At 38.2% G+C, this 21,838-nt stretch overlaps 1 long non-coding RNA gene across 1 annotated transcript in view; it reads left to right on the top strand.

The window, feature by feature from the left end:
* Positions 1-21,838, top strand: part of LOC126648889 (uncharacterized) — a 75,363-nt gene that overhangs the window by 10,636 nt on the left and 42,889 nt on the right. The gene's annotated exons all lie outside the window — the stretch shown is intronic.

A 21,838-nucleotide genomic window follows, 5' to 3' on the forward strand; every position in this document is an offset into this window, starting at 1 on the left:
TTAATGCTGTCTCTTGTGTATTGGAAAATTGTTCAAGTGAGAATAATAGCTTTTGAACTACTTACAGGCTAATAGGTAGTGATTGTAGTCACTAAGACTGAATAGCTGTGGCTGTTTATTACGCAGATTAAATGTGAGTGCAGCTTTCAATATGGCTGATTTTCAAAAAACTCATTTTCTGTCCTTCATTTTGACTTTCATGGCTAATGACACTGACTTCTAATGCATATTAAATTCTGGGAGTGGGAAATTAAATTCCTCTTCTTCCATCTCATAGTAAAGACATGATTGCAGAAGCATGCCATATGCTTATTTTAAATTGTTCAAGACTGAAGCTGTCAAATAAAAGGTTGCATTAGTGGCAATTCCCATACAGTGGGACATGCTCTGTTTAACCAGCTGATTGGTTATAGATATTTGCAGCATTCACAACACTAATTTTTCATGCACTCCATCCTTATGTCTTTTCTCTTCATATCTGAACTGTGTGTATGTCTATTTGCATCCGCTGTGATTTCTCAGTGAATGCTGGTTCCCAAGTTCTTTCTCTATTCTCTCCCTTTTTTTTTTTTTTTTTTTTTTTCTCCAGGGCCTAATTATGAAACAGCTTCAAATAAATACAATTTTTTAACAAAAAACATTCTGCTTCCTGTGAACAATGGGCTGAATTTTTCTCTTTATTCTTGGGGAGTTCTTATTCAGTTGGAGTGCTTTGCAGTTGGCTAGGCCTGAGATTTCTGGGAGCTGTAATTGTGTCTCATTAATTCTTACAGTAATGTAGGGTAACTATAAGGAGCATGCAATTAGTGGTCTGGTCAATGAATAGAGCAGTTAATCAGCAGACAAAGGATGGGGCTCAGGACCTATTAGGCTGAAAGGAAGTGTTACTATTGTCACAGGCAGTAGGAATGCATGCAGACATGCCTTAAAGTTGAACTGTTTAAGAGAACTGTGTATGTCTTTTTGCTAAACCAGTTTTCCTACCTATTCCACTAGTTGAGAGAGATTCATTTAAGCTTGCCTGCTAAAAGTCAGAGACCATATTAGAGGTTTCGACAAGCTGAACTGACTCCTTAGTGTATTCTCTCACCTTAACAGAGGCAGCCCCAGGGTTTATCAAAAATAAAAAATGGCCTAAGAGATGTAAGGCATCCTTAAGCTGTTCCTCCTCCTCAGAAAAATGGTCTGTGAATGTAAAGTTTAAATCAGCTATTGTGTAGATTGTCACTCAGTCATACTCAGCATGTTTGTCTTCATAATGAACCTTGTTTGTTCTGAATGGCTGTGCTTTCAGTGCATGTAAATGTATGCAAATACTCATAACAGTTTAAAAATGGTAGCTCTTACGGTAACAACCTCTCCTACTTTTATGAAGCCCTGACTTTTACTATATCTAATGTTTAAAATGCAAAAATGATTCCAGCATTAGACAGGGCTTCGTGGTTTTTTGTTCACCCCAGATCAGAACTTCTAGTCGTTTCTGCCTTTGAAAAAATATGAACCTCATGAATCCTGTGAAATGTTATGACATATGATGATTATAAAGAAAAAGCTTTATCAATAAAACACTGCCCTTGAGTAACTCTTATTTCTAGTAGGCATTGCTTCAAATAGAAAGTAATTTCTTCTCTTAAATAAAGCAGACACTTGGCATAAAAAAGCAGTAATTAAAATAACTTTTTTTGGGGAAAAAAGGGAATTGAACTTTAATAATTAACTTATATTCAGAGCCTAATGTTTTTCTCAAAACTGAAAGTAATTTTTAACTGTCTTCTTTGTATTAACAGGTCTGTAGCTTTATCTCTTCTCATGGTATTCACATCAGCAGCAAGTAACGTTAGAAGAATAAAGTCTCTCAGGCTTTATATTAAGGATTCAATTATTCTGTATAATTAGCCCTGATTTGTTAAATATTTGAAACATTTTCTACTCTTAGGTATGGAACAGCGTACTGGAGTGATCAAAACCACAAATAACTTGTACCTTTACTCAGAAAATACTTTTTTATCAAATAATAAGGAAGATTAAGCCTAAGTCTCTCTCTTCTTCTGTTTGGATTTTATTCCCACAAGAAATATCAGTTTTGTCCACAATCTCCCATGCATTTCTATTCTCTTGAAAGACAAAGAGGCAGTGGATTCTGGTATAAATTAGGTAGATTTAATGAAATTTATGAGTTGTAACTTGTGCCTTGAATATAAAATACTTGAGTGAGGCATAAGGTATTTTACTCATGCCATTATTGTCACCTGTCTGGGTTTTCATTCTTCTGTGCCTGTTTTTGAAACACTTAGGAGCTGTGGAGTCTTGGGAATAACAGTTTCTCTATGCCATACATAGGAAATCTTTCCAAGGTCATATTTTTTTTACAGTATCTTCTTTTAAAGAAGCAGAACAGACTTACCCTGCAAAATGATGGTATTACTTCCACACTCAGAAGCTGACTCTGAGTGCTCATACATATGCTACTACTCCACTTAATTAGAAAGTGATTTCTCATCTGGTGTCAGACATCATCAAAAAAGTTGCTGCTCAGTATCACTGTTAAGCATCACAGATTTAATGGGAATTACCTTCTTTTTCCCCCTCCAGTAAAGTTTTTCCTGTTGAAACACAGGTTCAGTCATGGGGAACTATTGATGTGGAAGGGATCTTAAATAAAGTCACTGAAATGTATTCTGGGGAGGTGGCAGATTAATTGTGATCTTCCATAAGAGCACAATGTTATGACTGGAATGAGCATTATGATAGAAATGATAAATACTACATAATATGTAGAGATTGATGAAAGGTCTTTAACCTTGTAAATTAACAGAATATCCATCTCTGTATCTCTCTTTACATAGGCACTCATATATTTTTACTTAGCAATAAGAACTAGTGTTGCTCTGGTGGACAGTGTAAGGTAAGGTAAATTAAACAACTGTGTTGTTCTTTTGAGAACTTCTCTTTTTCTTGTGATAGTGTGAATCTGATGTACCTGGCCTGTTGTACAAGTCTCCAGTCTGCAAGAATCCTAGAGCAGAAAAAGTTTATAGCTGCTAAATAAAAATGTATGCCAATGTAGTTTAAGGGCACTAGCTTTAAAGAAATCCTTCTTCATGTGTCCTGTTTTTTCTGGTGCAAGATGACATTACTATAACAAAAACACACGTAATCTTGCTCTCCAATTTAATCTAGTTGTCTATGCTTCTTCACCTGTTGTTAGAAGAGAGAGAAAAAATTGCTTTCTGGCCAGCTGTCCCACCTGGTTTGAACTTTGTTCCTGAGTACTTTTATTCTCTGAGTGGCAGGTCTGACCTCATTGAAGTTGCTGCTTAAGCTGGTAGTGTCACCAAATCACCCTCCCATTATGGAAGAGATACTGTTTTTTATAAGATGACTGAAATTAAGTGAGGTGATTACCTCCATAGTGAAAATCATTCCATTATAACTCTTTCATGCATTATCTATATATCCTGCAGACTCATCTTAGGGATCAGGCTATGGTGCACACAACCAGTAAGTAATTTTCTCAGTCAGTTGAGGAATGCATTTGTAGAGTGTACAGTACTGTTGAGAGATATGGATCACTGAAGTCACCCCTTTTTTTTTACCTAGAATGAGATTTGGAAGAGTAAGCTATTTAAGTCCAAAACTGTGACCCTAAGAGTGCCTCCTTAACTGCAGTCTAGGCCTGGTGACACCTAAGCTCCATGAGCAACTTTACCATTCTGTGGTGCCTGTCAACTGAGGTCCAAAACAGCCCTGTTTTAGCAGAACTCTTTGCCCATCTCCTTAAGCTTGACTAGGATCCAGGAATCAGATGTTAGGGGTTCAGATTTACCTGAGACAGCTGATCTGGTAAATGTTTCCAGAACACACAATATCCTTGGACAGCTTCATCTCCTCATAAAATGCAGTGACAGCAGCTACTGCTGGGACAAAGATGGAGCAGCTCCCTTTTGTATAACATCACAGTGGCTAGATAGTCATCCAAGAAATATCGGAGTGGGCTTGCATCTGTGTTGTGCATTGCTTTGCAGGCTACCCTGTCTCCTAGAGTAGAGGCTAGTCTGAGCTAGCACAAGAAAATAGTTCTAGTCCTTTAGTGGCTTTACATATGAAATGGTTTGTCAGGAATTTGAACCAGAATCGATTCAGTGACCCAGAAGAGAATATGGAGTATTGGTGTGTTGCATGCTCTGTGCAATTTGTCACAGCAAATGAGCTGCTGTGTAGGCTACTTGCTGCAACTGTTGTATAACATTTTCTATATACGGTCTCTTTAGCAAACCTGCCTGAAAGAGTATGAATTAAAATTGCTAGGAGCAAGAAAAGGTAGTCCTTCTGAAGGCTGTGCTGAAAGAAAATTTATTGTGAAGGAGAATTTCTAGTATAGACTGTAGTCTATACTAAAGTCGGAAGTAAACCCTTTCCTGACCAGGAATTGTTCCAGCTGTGTTTGAACTGTGACGATTTGGGCCATCTGTGAACAACTTAGAAATTATAGTCGACCTCATAACATTGTTATTATATTGCAAAATCTCTCTGCATGTCTGCTTTAACTCCCAAATACTTGGTGGCAGGATAAGGGACAATGTAGTTTTTGAGTAGGTTATGACTTGCATAGGACAAGGACTGGTGGTCTTGAGGAGATTTGTTTTCTTGCAAAGAACTAGAAAATGCAGTGCAGAAAATGTCCACATTGGCAGTAGCATGATAACAGGTATTAATTCAGAGACAAGAGAGCAAAGAAACTTTTTTTTTTTCCCCTACCAGAGGACGGTAGGGGAAGTGGTTTGACTCCAAAGGTGCTGTATGTCCTAAAGACAAATCCTGAAATGTATGAGAAGGATTTTAGGCAGTATGAACAGGGGGGAAGTCCATAGTGGTCAGAATTTGCTCAGAGCTGACATGCCTCAGTTTGGGTTGAGTCCTCACTGTTCGCTGCTGTGCCTGCATCAAGTTGGAGTTTCAGTGATCCCTGAGTTGCACATAACTTTCTTCCTTTCCACATTTATGGTCTTTCTATCACAAACTAAGAACAGTCATGCAGGATCAGACTAAACATCTGTCTAGTCGGGTATCCTGTTTCTGACAGCAGCCTGGGGGAGCGTATAAGAAAATGTCAAGCACGTAATGATCCCTTCTTGGTGTATGCTCCTACCTTATTCTGAATCATGGCTTTGGGACTTCCTGAGCCAGAGATAATGCTAGTATTTTTCATCCCTCCTCTGAGTTCCATTAGTGGTGCAAGCCTTGGAGACGTACTTTCTGTTTTGTTTAAAACCATATTCTCATTTTCTTTTATGCAGTATCTTACACAAGCTTTCTTTTGTACAATGAAATGTAAAGCTCATACATCTTTCTGTTTAAATTCCTCTTTGGGATTGTCTTCTTCCTTGACATCTACCAGAATAAGATTTTTTCTAATTTATTTCTCTTACTCTATTAGTTAGCTGCCCATTAATGTGAGGGGAAGGGTGTGGGGGTCCCTAGGGAGCTTCTGGCTGTACAGGCTCCAGGAGGATGGCTCCATTTTAGCTGCTGTGCAAGAGAGCAGGGAGGAGTTAAGGTGCTCAGTCCAAGACAAAATTTTTAAAACTAACAGTTCCAGGAGCCTTCAACTCCAGACACCTCGTGTTCCTCTGCAAGACAAACTTTTTGTGCAACTGAGGTCCCAGCATGACAGGAAACAAGCCAATTGCCACTGACACAGGTTTTGAATGATGTGGATAATCAAACAGTAAAATAATTTATTTGGTTTCTGGTAACCAGCAAGTTGTGGCTGGTTCTTTTCTAAATCAGACCTTGTCTGAAAAGGATAAATGGTGCTACACTGCACAGTGCCCTCCCTCCCCCTTCTTTGCAGCAGGAAGTAAATGCGTCTGTGGAAGAACTGTGGTGTGAGCAAACATAATATTGAGCCAGGAAATGTTTATGCAAGAGCATGTGAAAACCTGAAGGAAAGTGTGGATTTAAAAACCCCATACCCAGCAACTACTTCCCTCTCCTCATCAAATGTAAAGGAGTTTAAAATTTCTTGGTATTTTAGTGCACATGGTATTTAATGAAAAAAAAAAACCCATGGTATTTTAGTACAGGTGGTATTTGATTAAAAAAACCCCAACTTCTAGCAGTACTGTAATTCTGAGTTAGATCAGTTCTTTTCCATGTCAGTATTTGCTTTTTCTCTTGTAGGACTTGATAGGCCAGTCTTGGTTTCAGGAGGACGAGTGGATCCATATCCTTTCTATCTGTAGATGTGTAAGTCTCTAGGCTCCTATATTTGAAAATTAGTCCTTACTACTAAACTGTTATAACTGTAACAATTCTGACTACAGAAATTCTTATCTAATTGGAAACAAATAAATAGGAAGAAGGTGATCTCTAAAAACTTCATACATGGGAAAGAAGCAAGAAATATTATTAAGTCATTCTTTGTCACATAGTTGCCAAATCAAGCCATGACAAAGAGTTTATAATTTTTCTATTGCTACTTTTGCATGTTGATAGCTTTAAGTGAAGTGATTAAGCCTCTGGAACACAAAATGCAGTCTGTGTGTCAGCTAATCCAGTGCTGACCCCAGCTTTCTAGTCTCTGTGGGAAGGTTCTCTTCTTCTTCAGCATCTTGTCAACTATTTTGAATGCTCTTAATCCTACTCATATTTTGTGGTATAGGCCAGGCCAAAAATCTGTTCTCATAATTCAGGCCAGGCAAATTAGAAGATATTAAAGCCCATGTTGAAAGGGTTTCCCTTCTAGGCAAACTTGTTATTTTATTGCTCAAATGTTTCACTGTGAAAGCAATGTATTGTTCCTCCTCTGTGCTATAGCAAAAATAGTCTAGAATCATCTGCTTTTCCATTGTCCCCTTCAGTTCCAGTTCTGAATAATATTTTGATGTCATGCTCCTCTCTTTATGCACCTCTGGTTTTCAGATTATTCTCCCTCCTTCATCAATTGCTGCTTAGATTTTGAATCCTCCTTTGTTTCCACATGGCATCCCTGTTGCCAGTCATCTCTCAAAGTCAGTCAACTGTTGCTGTTCTTCTTATTGACAAACAGATAAAAAAATCTGGTGAGCAACCTGAGGTAATAAATTAAAAAAGGCCTTTCTAAGTTATGCACTTTTTTTGGTGTTTTTGGTTTTGTTTTTGGTTTTTTTTGTTTTTTGTTTTTTTTTTCATTCTTCTCCTAAACTCTTGCTTGTTGAGTCCAATTTTCAATGTATTGATAATTTTATATTTTCTGGATCTGAGCTACTTTTGGGTACAGTAGGTTGGAAGGCACTTGTTAAAGGCCTAGCAACCCTAATCTCTTTTTTCAGTCATACAGAGTGATACACTGCTTAAAAAAGTGTGTTCTAAATTTCAGGGATGGGATATTTTGCTTATGTCAGTGAAACCTTCCTGTCCTTTGGAACAAAAAACCTGGTGATAAACTGGGATTTGGAGGTAGCAATTTTTCCTGTGTAAAACATTTGGCTTACTATCCCCATGGACTGAACTAATACCTATCAACAATGTAGACTCTGTGCTAGGGGTATGGGCTGAGCTTTTGGCATAATTTTATAAGTAATTACTTTTGGAAAATAAAACCATACACATTCTATCTTCTACATGAATGTCTCTGACTTAAAAATAGTAATAAAAAAACAACCTACTGCACTGACATGGAGTACAGAACTCCTCCTATTCTTACACTTGTTATCTTTTGGGTTTATTTGAATGAAGGTAGATATTGAGCTAAAGGACATGAATAAAGACAGTGCATATATGCTAGAATCTCAGTCAGGATTATAGATTTAAATTAAAATCAAAATTATAAGTACATACAGCTGTGGTTATATGCCAGTTGACGTGTTTTCTTTGCTGGTTTGTCTTTTTGTTTGTTTGTTTGTTTAAACTATGACAAAGGTATTGGCCTCCAAATATTGAATCTTTTCCTGCATTTCTGGTTTGGAAAACTTGCACTGTGCACACTCCTTTTCATACCACTACTAATACATACTACTTCTGTTATTAATAATTATAGTCGAGCAGTGTTTCAGACATCCTAACTACAAGAATACACCAAAGAGATGTCTCTTGTTCTGCAGAACTTATCCTCTGACACAGGAGACAAACCAAGATACACAGTTGGAAACCGTATTCAGTAGTACACTACATGGAAGCTATTATTAGCAGTATTGTTACTGAGGTTTTTGAAGGCTTCGAGTGAAAGGAGAGGATAAAAGTAGACTTGAAGAATAATAAGTTGCCATATAGTTAGTTATGGGGGCTTCCTCTCTCTGAGGGAGAACATTGCAGAAAGCACCAACACAGCTACTTTGAAACAAGTAGAGATGGGAGGTACTTAGCTCAGTCTCTTCATACACAAAACAGATACAAACCTCTTGAGAAATGAGCTACACATACAGGTAAAATATGAAGATAAGTATCTCACGTTTCAAGTAATAGAACGGGCTGTATGACAAGTGATACCCTGATTACAGTGAAGCAAGGGCATAGGTCCAGTGAGTCATGGGTCTCTAAGGCTAGGTTCAGTGCTCTGGGGCACTGCCTTTCTGTGCTGATGGTCTGGAGAAGCAGGGCTGGGTCTTACAGACAGCCAGAGTCTGAATCCACTCCTCCACTCCTGCTTTATCTTCATAAGGTGGGATGGTTGTTGAAATATGACTTTGTATGTGTGCTAATCATCACCTGGTTCATTAGAAAACTATTTCTAGCCTTGTAGTAGCCCTGTCTGAGCTGCTCTATCCCATCCTTGCCGCCTTGCCGGGACTGCACCATTTGTATCTAGACAGGCATTAGCTGTTGTTTGGTACAGTGTTGTTGTGTAGCAGCTGCTCCTAAAGTTGTGGTTGTAAGTCCACATTCTGGAATCACGTGGTGATGCTTATGTGCCATTAATGGTCGCCTCTGATACTCTGCATTGTTCAGGTATTGATATTCTGCTATGCCAAACACAGAAACTGAGGAGGCCTTGAGTAACTATAACCAGGATGAACAGTGGGTATGGCACTCCAGAGCAACTTTTACTGAAAGTGGGGGCAGGCAATGGGCAAGGTGTCATACAGGTATGGCAGAAACTTACCTAACAGGTTCTAAGCAAAATTTAAGAGATTTAAATAATTTTTTTTTTTTAGAATAGTCAATTTATCTTGTGTGTTGAGCATTCACTACAGCCTCTCCATGCATTCCTGTGCCAGATTTATTGTGCTGCAAGTCCTTCACTGACTGTGTTTCCTACCTTCCAAATCAAGACTTTGGTCCTGCCTGCCTCTTGTTCCTCAACCTTCTGCATGAAACTTCCCTACCCCTGATGTGCATTCCAAAGACTTGGTGGCAAGTGTTCTGTGAATGGTGAAAATGCAAGACTGAATAATTCAGAACCCCTTTGCTGTCCTTTTCTCTTCAGTTATGAATTTTAAATAATATTTATTCCCTGAAATGATATCAATGTTTTACTGACTGTGTAGTTTACCACTGGGATTATTTGCTGTATTTTTAAAACCTAATGCCTACTATCTTGTCCATTGTTTTATAAACGTGTAAAGGGCTCTGAAAGCAGCTACATAGTGGAATTTAGCAGTGCATGATACATTTTATTAGGATTAACAGCTTGTAAATTAATATAGAAGTTCTGAGAGCTTCAGAATATACCTGCCTGAAAAAATAGCAGTAGTGACTTGATGTGATATTTGTATGTTTGCTTTTAGTTTGCAGAATGTCTCTGAGAGACAAGCTTCCTGCTAGCCAATTTATTTTTTAGATAACAGAGACTGTCAAGAAGTACATTCAGAAGGAAAACACAGTAATTAATTTGTCACTGAAACCTGAGGGGTCCTCTTCCTCATATAGGTGATAATGAAGGTTTTGCATGTAATTAGCAGGAATAATTAGCACATTTCTGGTAACAAATAGACTGAGTGGTTCTCTGCAAATAAATTAATTGTTGTGCTAACACAGGCAATTGTCTCTTTATTGTCTGACAATGCCCCTTGTTTGCACTAAAGCCTATTTCCGACCTTAGCAGCTTTGCAGAAATAGGAAAGAGAATCTGTAAAATTGTACCTCATCCATCTGCTTTTGAGAAGCTTCAAGACCACCAAGGGACTTGTTTGTTGAGACTTGTTAAACAATTTGTAATCGTGAACATGTGTTTCACTATATTAACAAATGAATTGTTCAAATCAACTTAGTGGGAAAACCAGAAAACCCACACTAATCAATCAAATGTGGACTCTGGGCATCTAGGAAAAGAAATGTTTCTGAAAAATAATATAGCAGTAAATTCACAGCAAAGAGGAACAAATCCCAGAATTCCACATATAATCACACAACCAAGCAAAGCTGAGTTTGTTTGATAGATGTTCCTCATAATGCAGAATCACACTGTGATGTGTGTGCCCTTTGCTTCACGGCTGTAAAAAGCGAAGGTGTCACAGGTCTGCTAAAACATTTCCTCTGAGCAGCCTTAGTTTAGACAAGACGTAGTCAGCCTATATTCTGTCTTCATTTGTTCTTTCCAGAAGATCTGAAAAGCAGTTATTGAGCTAGGCTTTCTACTTCAGGTGTTTTGTTTCATCCTTTTTCTCTCTTTTTTCCCCCCCGGGTTTCCTCTGCTTAGGCACAACTGTCATCTCAGCAATGAGATTATATTAGCTTCTGGGTCTCCATAAATATGGAAACTGTTGGTTATGGTGAAGTCTGCAGATAGGTTTCATCCCTCCCATGTGTTTGTGGAGGGGAGGGGAGAGGAAAGGGGGAAAATGTAGTTTGAAGATGGAATGCTGCAGATATAGGATTAGCTAAAATACTAAATTTTGTTTAGAGAAAATATTGGTTCTTCTATTTTCTGCTACAGTAATAATTCTCTGGTCTTCCTCTGGAATGGAAACAATGAAAATATAACTGATAGATGTCTGTTTTTCTTTGAGGGTAGAGTTGCTGTATTTTTCCAAAATAACAATTTATTATTTAATTTCCAAATGAGTTTTTATATTGATGTATGTTTGGATTTTTATATTTTCATAATTTCCTCACTTTTTCTAGTAATGGTGGCACTATGCAGTGCAGTTAAATATTGGAACATAATGCCAGCAATTTTTGGAATTATTGTATCTGGACCTACACTCCCCCTCTTCCTGCCTTATTGGAGAAATGCTACTTACTGTTCCATTTCCATGTTCTTGTAGTTGACTAACAATGGGTGCAAGAATGTGGAAAACATCAACAAAAACTTAACAGCCAAACAGTGCTTTTGCAAGTGTTTGTACAGTTGTGAAATTTAAGACTTGTCCATACCTGTAGCTGGTTGACTTCAGTCCCTTTTCACTAGTGTGTTGCATGTCAGACAGCTGATTTCTGTTGTGCATCATGTCCAGTGGCATACGGCTTTGGAAGTGCTGAGATGATGTTGGCTGTGTTAGGTGAAACTGTGGGAGTATGAGTATTTTCCCTACTTAAAACACTTAAACTGTTTATATCTATCAAGTCTTCCCAGTGATATCCTGCAAAAATTTGTTGGATTTCCTCTACAGTTTGCTTGTGTTTGCTTGTTTGCTGGTGCAGTGATCAACACAACAAGATAACTTCTGTGTAGAAATTATTGTGTGGAGAGGGATGTAAGCCCTGATACTGTGCAGGCAAGCCTTTTACTTTTCATGTGAAGTTTCTCAGTCCTGAACTAAGATTTGTACTTTATTGTCCACATGGGAGAAGACTTGTTAACAGTTAATTAACAGTTTATATGGAATTAGGGAGACAAATGGTTGGTGAAAGCTGGGATAGGCAGCATAGAATAGGGAAGAGGGATTCTAAGTGGGCTGACTCAATACTCAGGTCAGCTGTAGGACTTTTGAGTTGTTTGGAAAGTGTGTGGCTTCCATGAGATGTGAAGGTGTCTGTCATTCAACCTTGTAACCTATTTCTGCCTGATAGATCTTTGGGATGCCACTGTTTTGCTTGCTTTATCTAGTGTGAATTTTCTATGCCATTTTTCTTCCCTCTAAATATCCTAGTGCACAGCCAGCACTTTGACTTGTTGTGTGGTGCTTGTTTCTTGCTGCTCTCTGCCTCTCTTTAGCTACTCTCAAAAAATAAATAGCTGACCAAGATGGGGGCTCTGTAGAAAGTTTGAAGCAAAACCAGTTTTACTTTAGCACAAGAGGCAGAAAAGATTCAAATTTTTCAGATTCAGAGTTTCATTAGTGTGGTCAGCTTTGAGCTGACATTGGGCCTTATGGTGGTAGTTTGGGCACGTCATGGTACATTCTTCTCAAAGAAGAGTGTTACTTTGTGATACTTTAAAATTTTTGGTCCTTTTTGGTTACAGTGAAATTCTGTTTATCTTGTACTATGGTGACTGTTGACAGCTAGAAAACAGAAGTTAAGACAAGGGTTTATTCATATCACATGGAGGTGGCCATAGGAGTCCTGGCACAGCCCAGCAGAATAGCTGACACAGTCTGTGATCCACTCTGTGCTCCCTGTACTTTCCAAAGGCCTCTCAGCCATACTGGGTGTCAATGCATAACCTGTCCCAAGTGCCTCAGCCCCCTCCTTGCTGCACTCCTTAGTGCAGCTCCGTCAGTGTGTGGGGTGCGTGATAAATCCCAGGGCGGGGTTGGTAAGCCCAGCTGTGTGAGGGGGATACATTCTGTCATGTGATGAGATGTATACATTTCTATGGGGTCTCCTGTGGGGTGCATGACCGTGTGTTTGCAGTACACTTGGTTCCAGAGAGAGGCCAAGGCTGTGGCAGACACCCCTGATTTGTGTTGCAGCCACAGGGCTGGGCACCACGAGACAATGTGTTAAGTGACTGTGTGATTTGTACAAATGTTGACAGAAGAAAGATAAAATCTAGGATTAATATTGTTCTCGTTAAAATGTTTCCTTTCGTGCTAATGCTGCCCGCTGAGATATGCTATTCATATTTGAACTGCTGCCATACACAGACTTTGGTGGGATGAACTAAGTGTAATTCCACGGCTTTTAAATAAGGCAAATATTTTCTTTTTAAATAAAATCAAGATTTTTTACTTCTGTTGTCTTAGAGATTCCTATATGTGATGACAACCTCGTGGTGGTGAAATAGATGTCTTCTCCCTTTACTTGTGTTCTGTTTGTAATAATGAGCTAAATTCATGTTCTTTGTTTTTTGCTTTATGAAACCATTTGCAAAATCATTTTCCAATACAAAGTATCAGTTACTGATCTTGCATCTCAGTGCTTTATCTTTGTTTTTCCCAAACTGAAATAAATTAGGATGTGATAGATCTTAGCCAATTTCTGCAGTGACTTCATAAGAATTGAATAACACCAGAACTTCTTGGAGACAACTTTAGCAAACAGGTAGTTTAACTTTTTGTGCTCATTGTCTCTGAAGGCTCAACTGTTCTGATAACTTTAAAAGGAATAACTTTCTGGAATTTACTTTTAGCCATTGCTGATAGCCTGACTTCACGTGTAGGATTAACTGAGGACATTTACAAGAGCTAGAAAAGGTTTTCTTTGGCTGTTGTTTAGATTTTTTATTTTCCTCTTGATTTAGTTTTAATCTAATCTCTTCTTGGCACCAAGCAGAGCTGAAAAGTGAGTGACTTTTTATCTAAATTGAAGTGATAGCAATTGATCAGGTTTTCATCATCTGTCTTTGCTGTCATTGGTGCTTCCTCTGTGATCTGCAGTTGACTGAGAGAAATGAAAACTTAATTGAATTCTTTAGCTTGCTAGCTGTTTATTTATAGATAGGTATGTTGAAGCATGGTGATGTAGGACAGAGTTCTCTTTCTTGCTATGAATATAAAAGCTTTATTGATTTCATTAAGACCAGGGACATATTTGACTTTCATGAAAAAGTGAGATGAAACTTAGCTTTGTATCATGGCTTGGGAATTGGTCATGGTGACTGACAATAGAAGAGACAACTGGGTCACCCTGGTGAGGTTTCAGGTAATGCTTATCTCCCACCTTTTCATTTTGCTAGTTAGTCAAGGACTGAGAAGGCTTTTAGAAAACGCATTTTGCAAAAATCTGCTGGTCCCAGTAGCTTTGTGGAATTTGACAAATACCTGAAAGACTCTTCCAAAAATGTGCCAGCATTTTATTTTTCCTGCTGCTTCAGTTTGCCTCTTAAAAAAATGACATTGATTTGGGCATTTTATTATACAGATTTGTCACAATTAGAACAGCAGCATCACTGTGCATCAAGTAGTCAAGCAGCAAAGCAAAATGCAGCCTTGTCAAAGGAAAATTAACTTCCTAAAGGTTTGTGAGTAATAAAAAGCATGTAAAAAGCATTTATCAGAAATGCTTCATTTTTGTCAGCTGCCAGAAGTAGCTTAAACTTGGAAAAGCAGAGATTTTAATTGCTATGTACCACCTGGTCACTATAGCAGTTTTTGGAGACGTTATTACAGGTAGATATATTGTCTGTACCAACTCTTCTAGTCAGTGTGCATTGATTCCACCAACACGTGGAATTCTAGTCCAAGTTAAATATTGATATAGTTTTCTGCTTGTAAACTTTCTACTGCTTTTTAGCTTAGCAAATAAGCTCCTGGAGCAAGAGTTTGATCAAATGAGGGAGGAAAAAACCCCAAATCACAAAAATAATACCTTAAACTTTAGTTTCAGTTTGATTTTCTTTAGGATGGAACAGGGCATAATTTTAACATTTTTTCATTGAATAATTGAATTTCCAAATGTCACAAATTGAAAAACATTCTGGAGTTGGAGGGGATATATATGATCTTTATTGTGATAAATGTCCTTGAATTCTTCTTGCTAATTCATCATATATTTGCAGAGTTGATCTGTGTTAGAGCAAACACTGACAGCTCATGTTACTAGGAAGCACAGAAGAAAGATCTAAGAATCAGCAAAGGCTGTTGTGTACTGTGAAGGTAAAACATTTTATTTTTTAATTTCCTATGTGTAGTGGCTTTCCCCCCTGTATTCAAGGGCAGAAAAAAGTGTTGGCTCAGAGCAACTGCCTTTTTTGTTTGGATCTTTACCCATTGCTTCATCATAACGATGCTCACTGAAGCTCACCCACAAAACACTTTGAAACATTTATTCACTCACAGTCTGCAAATTACAAATAGCAGCCAAGCCTTTGTTGGGCATTTTTAGTGTTCCAGAGGGGTAAAAATAGTTTCTACGAGCTTTGGAATTAAATTCCTACCACTAATCAAATGTTTCCAGCAGTCTAGTAAGCAACTCCTATTAAAATTATGCATAGAACTGGAATGTATTTCATCATAGAAAGACAGGTTCTTGGGGGCAGTAGCTTCTTCTGCCCTGAGAGTGTTATAAATTCAAATCCCTCACCAACTGTACCCTGTCATTTAATCTGAGTAAGTGCATGTGGTATGAAAGTTGCTGTGGATGGCACTGTTCCTTTCTTGTCTGAGGAGTGCTTATTGCTTTGTTAGTAGCAAATGAAATCATATGCACCAGGCTAATAAAATGTTGTAGACACTGCTACTGCATGCTGGAATCTAAAGATATGAAAATGTACTTGGTGGTAAGGTGGCAAGGTGGCAAGGTTTAGGGGTGGCTTCTGTGAGAAGCTGCCAGAAATTTCTACTGCGTCTGACAGAGCCAGTGGCTGCTGCTGGCCATGGCTGAACCCATCAGTGACAGTGGTAGCCCCTCTGGGATAACATAGATGAGAAACGGGAATAGTTCACTGTGCAAGAGAAAACTGTAGCTGGAGAAAGTCAGAATATGTGAGAGGAACAGCTCTGCAGACACCAAGGCCAGTGGAGGAGGGGGAGAAGATCCTGCAGGCACAGAGATTGCCCTGCAGCCCGTGGTGCAGATCGTGGTGAGGCAACTGTGGTGGGGCAGAAACCCACCTGCAGCCAGTGGGGACCCCACATGGGAGTAAGGGGATGTCTAAGGGAGGCTGTGACCCATGGGAAGGCCACACTGGAGCAAGCTCCTGGCAGGACTTGTTCATGGAGGACTATCTCCTGTGGGAGCGACCCCATGCTGGAGCAGGAGAAGATTGTGAGGGCTCTTTCCCTCCAAGGAGGAAGGAGTGGCAGAGAACATGCGTGATGAACTGACCACAGCCCCATAAAGATGAGCTTGGGAAAGATGAGGAAGGGAGGGGTGGGGGGGGAAGGTTTTAAGATTTGATTTCTCATTATCCTACTCTGATTTGATTGGTAATAATCTAATTTTTCCCCTAATTTGAGACTGTTTTGCCCATAATGGCAATTGGTGAGTGATCTTCCCTGTCCTTGTCTCAACCCATGAGCTTTCTGTTATATTTCCAGCGGCTTTGGTGGGCACCTGACATCCAGCCAGGGTCAACCCACAACAGAAACAACCAAAACAGACTTGCTTATGTCTGTGAGCATTCAAAGGGATACCTGTGGGTTACTGTCATCAGTTATTCCTACTGCCTAACAAGAAAATAACAATAATGAATAACCTTATTTTAAAAATAATCAAATTTTGTCCTGTCCAATTATGAGTTCTTTGACAGGTTGAGAGTTCAACCACTGAATCTGTTTTTTATTTGGAGCATCTATGAAGGGAAGACTCAAGCAGAAAAGAGGAAAGACTGGCTTGCTTTCAGAAATAAAGATGCAGTGGCAGAACACATGGACTTCACAGCAAAAATCTGTGTTCAAAATATTAAGCATCAACTTAAGGTAGCCTAGGTTTTTCATGGCTGTTAAGAATCAGTTTCAGTTATAGGAAAAATGGATTCCAAATTTAGATTTTATTTTTATACCTCCTCAAATCTCCAAAAAAGGATAAGATAATTGCCAAATTTCAAACTACAAAGTCAACTCAGTCCTCATAGGAGCAATTATGCAATAGAAAAGGCTGCCAAGGGTTGTTTTGTAACCAGTATCACTGGAATATGCAAGACTCAACAAGATGCTTATCTGGCAGGGGTGTTGTAGGATTAGTGAAATTATGCTGCAGGAGGCTTAGATTTAGGTAGTCTTTGAAATCCTATGGATTGCAATTTTTCCTAACCTGGATGATTCTAGGAACACATTGAAAGAGCTTTTATGTAGTGGGATTAGCATTGAAAAGAAAACGTACATATTTTTCAAAACATTCTTCATATTTTTACTTTTATTTTTTCTTGCAAAAGAGGTTCATTTCTGCCAGCATAAATACGTTTTGTATAGTGTCTGATATTAAAAATGAAAAAGAACATCAACATTATATAAATGTACAGAGCTTAATTGTGATTAACCTTTTATAATGAGCATGGGCTCTTTTCACACAACTGCTCTTCAAAACCATTTTTCCATGAGAAGAATAGGTGATCTGGAAGCCTTTTTGCTCCACAAGAGAATAGTGCAGAATCTCATGAGGGATTGCCTGGCGTTTACTGAGAAACAAAATGTTTACAAAAAGTTCTATCTTCAAGACAGATCCTTTAAATAGGAGTTTTATCCTATGTATAGGACTCCGTGTGTGCCAAGGGTTTTTTATTGTCACATCCATGGTTATCATTCTTATAGGTCTGGTTGTTGCTTCTGGGCAATGGATGTATGAGGACCGATGTCCTTTATTGAGAACACTGGGTACAGTGGTGCAGTGCATTGTACTAGCCCGGTATAGAACATGGGCCAGGGAGCTTTTAATTTCTGGGACAGCAAGATGAACTTCCAAATCTAATAAATTTGTGGAATTCTGAGTCTTAAAAATGTTCTAGAATCATGGAATAATTTAGGTTAGAAGGGACTTTTGGCGTTCAAACCTGTGCGCAAAGCAGAGTGAATGTCACAGGTAGACCTTGCAGTGAAGAATGAAGGAGCATCAGAGAAGTTCATAGCCAGTACTGCAGAGGAAACATGACCAATCCAAAATCCCCAGTGGGTCCTAAAAGGCAAAATGTTTTTTGTGGATGCTGAAGTGATGGATACTCCTCAAACATACTGAGTTATGACTGAAAAATGTTATCCATTTTTGTACTCACATAAACTAATAATGCTGAATTTTGTAGCTCCTTCCTGGAATTCAATTATTCCTCTGTTCACAATGCTATCTTATCCTTATCCTTCCATTTTTTTTTAATCAATTTTTGTCCAACTTTCTTTTTTCATAATCTATTAATAGATCCTCTGTAACTACTTCCAGTTTTACTGTCTTTTTTCAGAGGTCCTATGTAGATTTTGGAAGTGTCAAGGAACCTCCTCCTATGACCACACGTTCTTTCTCTTTGAGCCTGTCCAAATGAGTTTTGAGGTGGGCTGTCAAATATAGGTTGAATTATACGTGGAGGAACTTCTCTTTCTGTTGAAGGTAGAATATCTCATGAAGGATAAATTAACTTTGAATTTGTCTCAAATAATTAAAGATAACTAATTTATAATTTTTTTCTGTTCCAAATTACTCTAGACTTTTGTGAAACTGATATGACCACAATTTATGCCAAATAACTTTATATATTTTGCCAAAGCATACCATATGAGAGTGTAGGTAACTCCTAATGATAGATGAGCACCTCCAGAGAGCAAGTCACCTGACCAAGACTGATAGTCTGCAATACAGGATTCCTCTGTTACAAACCATGTCCATCTTTACATCACCCTGACCTAGCAAACCATCTTGACTGAAGGTTTGACTACACATTGAGCTAGTCAAGAACAACCATTACAGAATTCTTTCTGAATAATCGTATGTGCCTAGATATTTTTTCCAACTACATCTCTCTACGCTCTTGGTTATTCCTAGTTGTTCACAATAGTCACATTTCATATGCTCTTTTAATCCTAGTTGAAGCATAAACAGACTCTAAGGGCATCAATAATGTTAACACTAAGATTTTCCTGAAGTCAAATTGCTTGATAGTAGGTGTTTTAGGAAAAATGCTATGACTTGAGTTGGTCACAGCTAATTCTACCACTAGACTGAGGTATCACTGCTAAGGATATTCTCTACTCCTCTCTCTGCAATTAGACACCTGTGGACCAGGATTACACAGGAAACCAGTCAGCATGTCTAATGTATATCTGTGTCTCTTTGTGACAGCAGAAAGCTCCTGAGATGAGAGGCTGTTTTTTAAGCACCTCAGTTAAATGCTGGTGTTCTGCAGGATGAATCAGGACCAGGGTGACCAAGACCTCTATCTGCACAGAAGGTGGTGTTCAAACTTATGTTCTGATTGATATATTTTTGTAGCCTCTAGGACACAACAAAGTTTTCCAGGTTTCATGGAAAAATATTAGTGTGCAGTATGAATATCACTGAAGCAGCGATTTCTGCCCTGCTTTCAATTTCATTGTAGAATGGACTACAAAATTCCATGAACTTTCAGTTCCACCTAAACTTTTAGCTAGTATGTGGTATCCCAAATGGGGCAAGTGGGTGTGTGTAAGGAGAATGAAGGTACGTGTATTTGTAGATAAGGAAATGCAGAGAAAAGAACCTAAGACACAGGAAGACAAAAGGAAATCAAAAGAGCTGCTTTATGAGAGTAAAGAAGCAAAAGGTAAAGGCAGTACCCTGAAGTTGATTGCAGTTTTCCACAGATTTGCTGAATAGTGAGTTGTGGAGGCTGAGTGACCTGATGAAACTTCTGTTCCTACTATGGGTGTTTTGGAATTTGAGGCAGCAATGTCTTTCAATTCCATGCCTAAATCTGACAGAATTTGCAAGCTAGAAACTTAATTTAAACTCGATGGTCTAATTTGAGTGTGAAGAATGAGTGACAGCATGGCATAAGTTAGCAGTGAACTATTCTCTTTTGCAGAAGTATCTTCTGTAGAAATCTGTTGTCTTTTTGTGTGAAATCCTTTTATTTTCTTTGAGAGGATATACTTCAAAGTGATAGCCTTCAAAGATAACCCCTCTTCAAGCTCCCCACCTCCCCAGTAAATTGGGGTATGGCTTTCAGCAGTAGCACCAGTGCAATTAAAAAACCCAGTCATAGTTATAATTCAATGACCTTCTGCAGATTTTCATCTTTGAGGCTCAAGGAGAGAGCATCTTCATTACAAAAACTGTGAGACTCATCTAAATTACCTACTGACCTGGAACCAATCCAGAAGGTGATAGCCATTCGTTTCTGCACACAAAGGGAAGAGGTGTGTGTGAGCCAGAAGCGTGGCAGGAAATTGAACTTTCCTAGAGTGTAATGTATATTTATAGGAACCATTTGTACTTTCAGACAGGCCCATTTGCATCTGATGCATCTTGCTGTGGTTAATTTATAGAAAGTAAATCCTTAAGTTAGTCAAGTAAATTCATCAGGGTAAATTTACCCACCCCATCTTCACTTGTTCCAGTTTTCTCTCAGGTGAAAAACTTTCCTGTTGCAGCTAACCTCACCACTTACCCATGTGGCATTTTCTTAATTTAGATAGAGCCAATAATGTCAGACACCTCTAGTGAAATCCTGACCCATTGAAATTAGTGGTGAAACTCCTGTGGATTTTCATGAGGATTTCCTTCTTACAAAAGAACCTTGCAGAGAAAAGCAAAATACATTTAAATTTCTGCTTTGTGTTAGATGAATGTAAAAACTACACCATACCTAATTAGATCACATTCTCCTTTACACTGTTTTCCTTTTATTTGACCTGTATTTAATTAAGGAGTTACCATTTCTGTGTGCATGATTCTGCACATGGAACTTAAAATTCCCATATCACCTTGAGCTTCTATTTTGATCAAAATAGAAATATTTCTTCTAATTTTAACCATTTCCTAATCTCTGATGCTGATGACAATAGACAGGTTTAACCTTTTCAATCTTTTCTGTACACTGTTAATCAAAGTATGAAGAATAGCTATCTGATATAAATCCCATGCAGAACAATTCATGTTATGGTGAATGGATACTTTAAATTCTCCTCTTCTTCTTTCTGTCTATAAACCAATTATTTAGTCTTATACTTCTCTTTATCCACTCTCAAAATTTTCCTTAGGGCAGCTTATATTTAATACCATATGTACTAATCCATCATGTGAAAAATTGTCAGAGGCGCTCTGAGAGTCTAGATGTCTGTTGCTGCTATAGTTGATGTCAATGGATATTTCCTCTAGAATGTTGAGCTTAGTAAGATGTTTCATTGTAATTTGGTTCATAAATCCAGTCTGATCTGATTTTATGCATCTTTATGCAATTAATACATCTTTTATATCTGTAACACTTCTACTACTGTCTTTTTTAGCCATTTGAAGGGGTGTTGAGGCCGAGTTAATGCCACTCGAATTGAAGAATTCACATATTTGAGATCATACATCACAGAATATCCTGAGTTGGAGGGCATGCAGAAGGATCACCAAAGTTAAACTCCTGGCCCTTTGCAGAACCAAATCTCTGTAAATTCTGGAGAACATTATTTTTGTCACTGTTTAGTTTTAGAGCACAGGTATATAACAGATACTGTGAAGTAGTATGCTGGGTACCATGTTAGCTTGGACCAAAGTTAAACACTTTTAAATTTTTTTTTTTGTTAACTGTATGAATTTTTTTTAATCCTTAGACTGATATCTTCTTGCAGGGTCTATTAATGTGTATTTTAAGATATATAAAAATCTGTGATACCTATGTGAATTCAAGTAGGAAAAAATGCCACTGGAAAGCAGTAACAATTGCTCAGAGCTGGAGAGCAAGTGAAATCAGAAGGGCCTTGGCAGTTAAGGAGAGCTAGATATAGTAGATACAGATGACAAAGTAGAAATGTAGCCAAAAGTAAGGGTAACTGTTATTGTTGCATTTGTATGGATGCTTTTTGTTGCTCAAAAATTTTAGATGCATGGCTGATTTTTGTTCTTGTTTTTTGGGGTAAGTTTTCTATAATCCAGCCACTCAACAACCTAAAGAGTCAAGACATCTGCCTTGGAGATGTACTCA

This window comes from Myiozetetes cayanensis, unplaced genomic scaffold (assembly GCF_022539395.1).
Source record: "Myiozetetes cayanensis isolate MyiCay16 unplaced genomic scaffold, myiCay2020 scf1, whole genome shotgun sequence".
NCBI classification, from domain to species: Eukaryota; Metazoa; Chordata; class Aves; order Passeriformes; family Tyrannidae; genus Myiozetetes; species Myiozetetes cayanensis.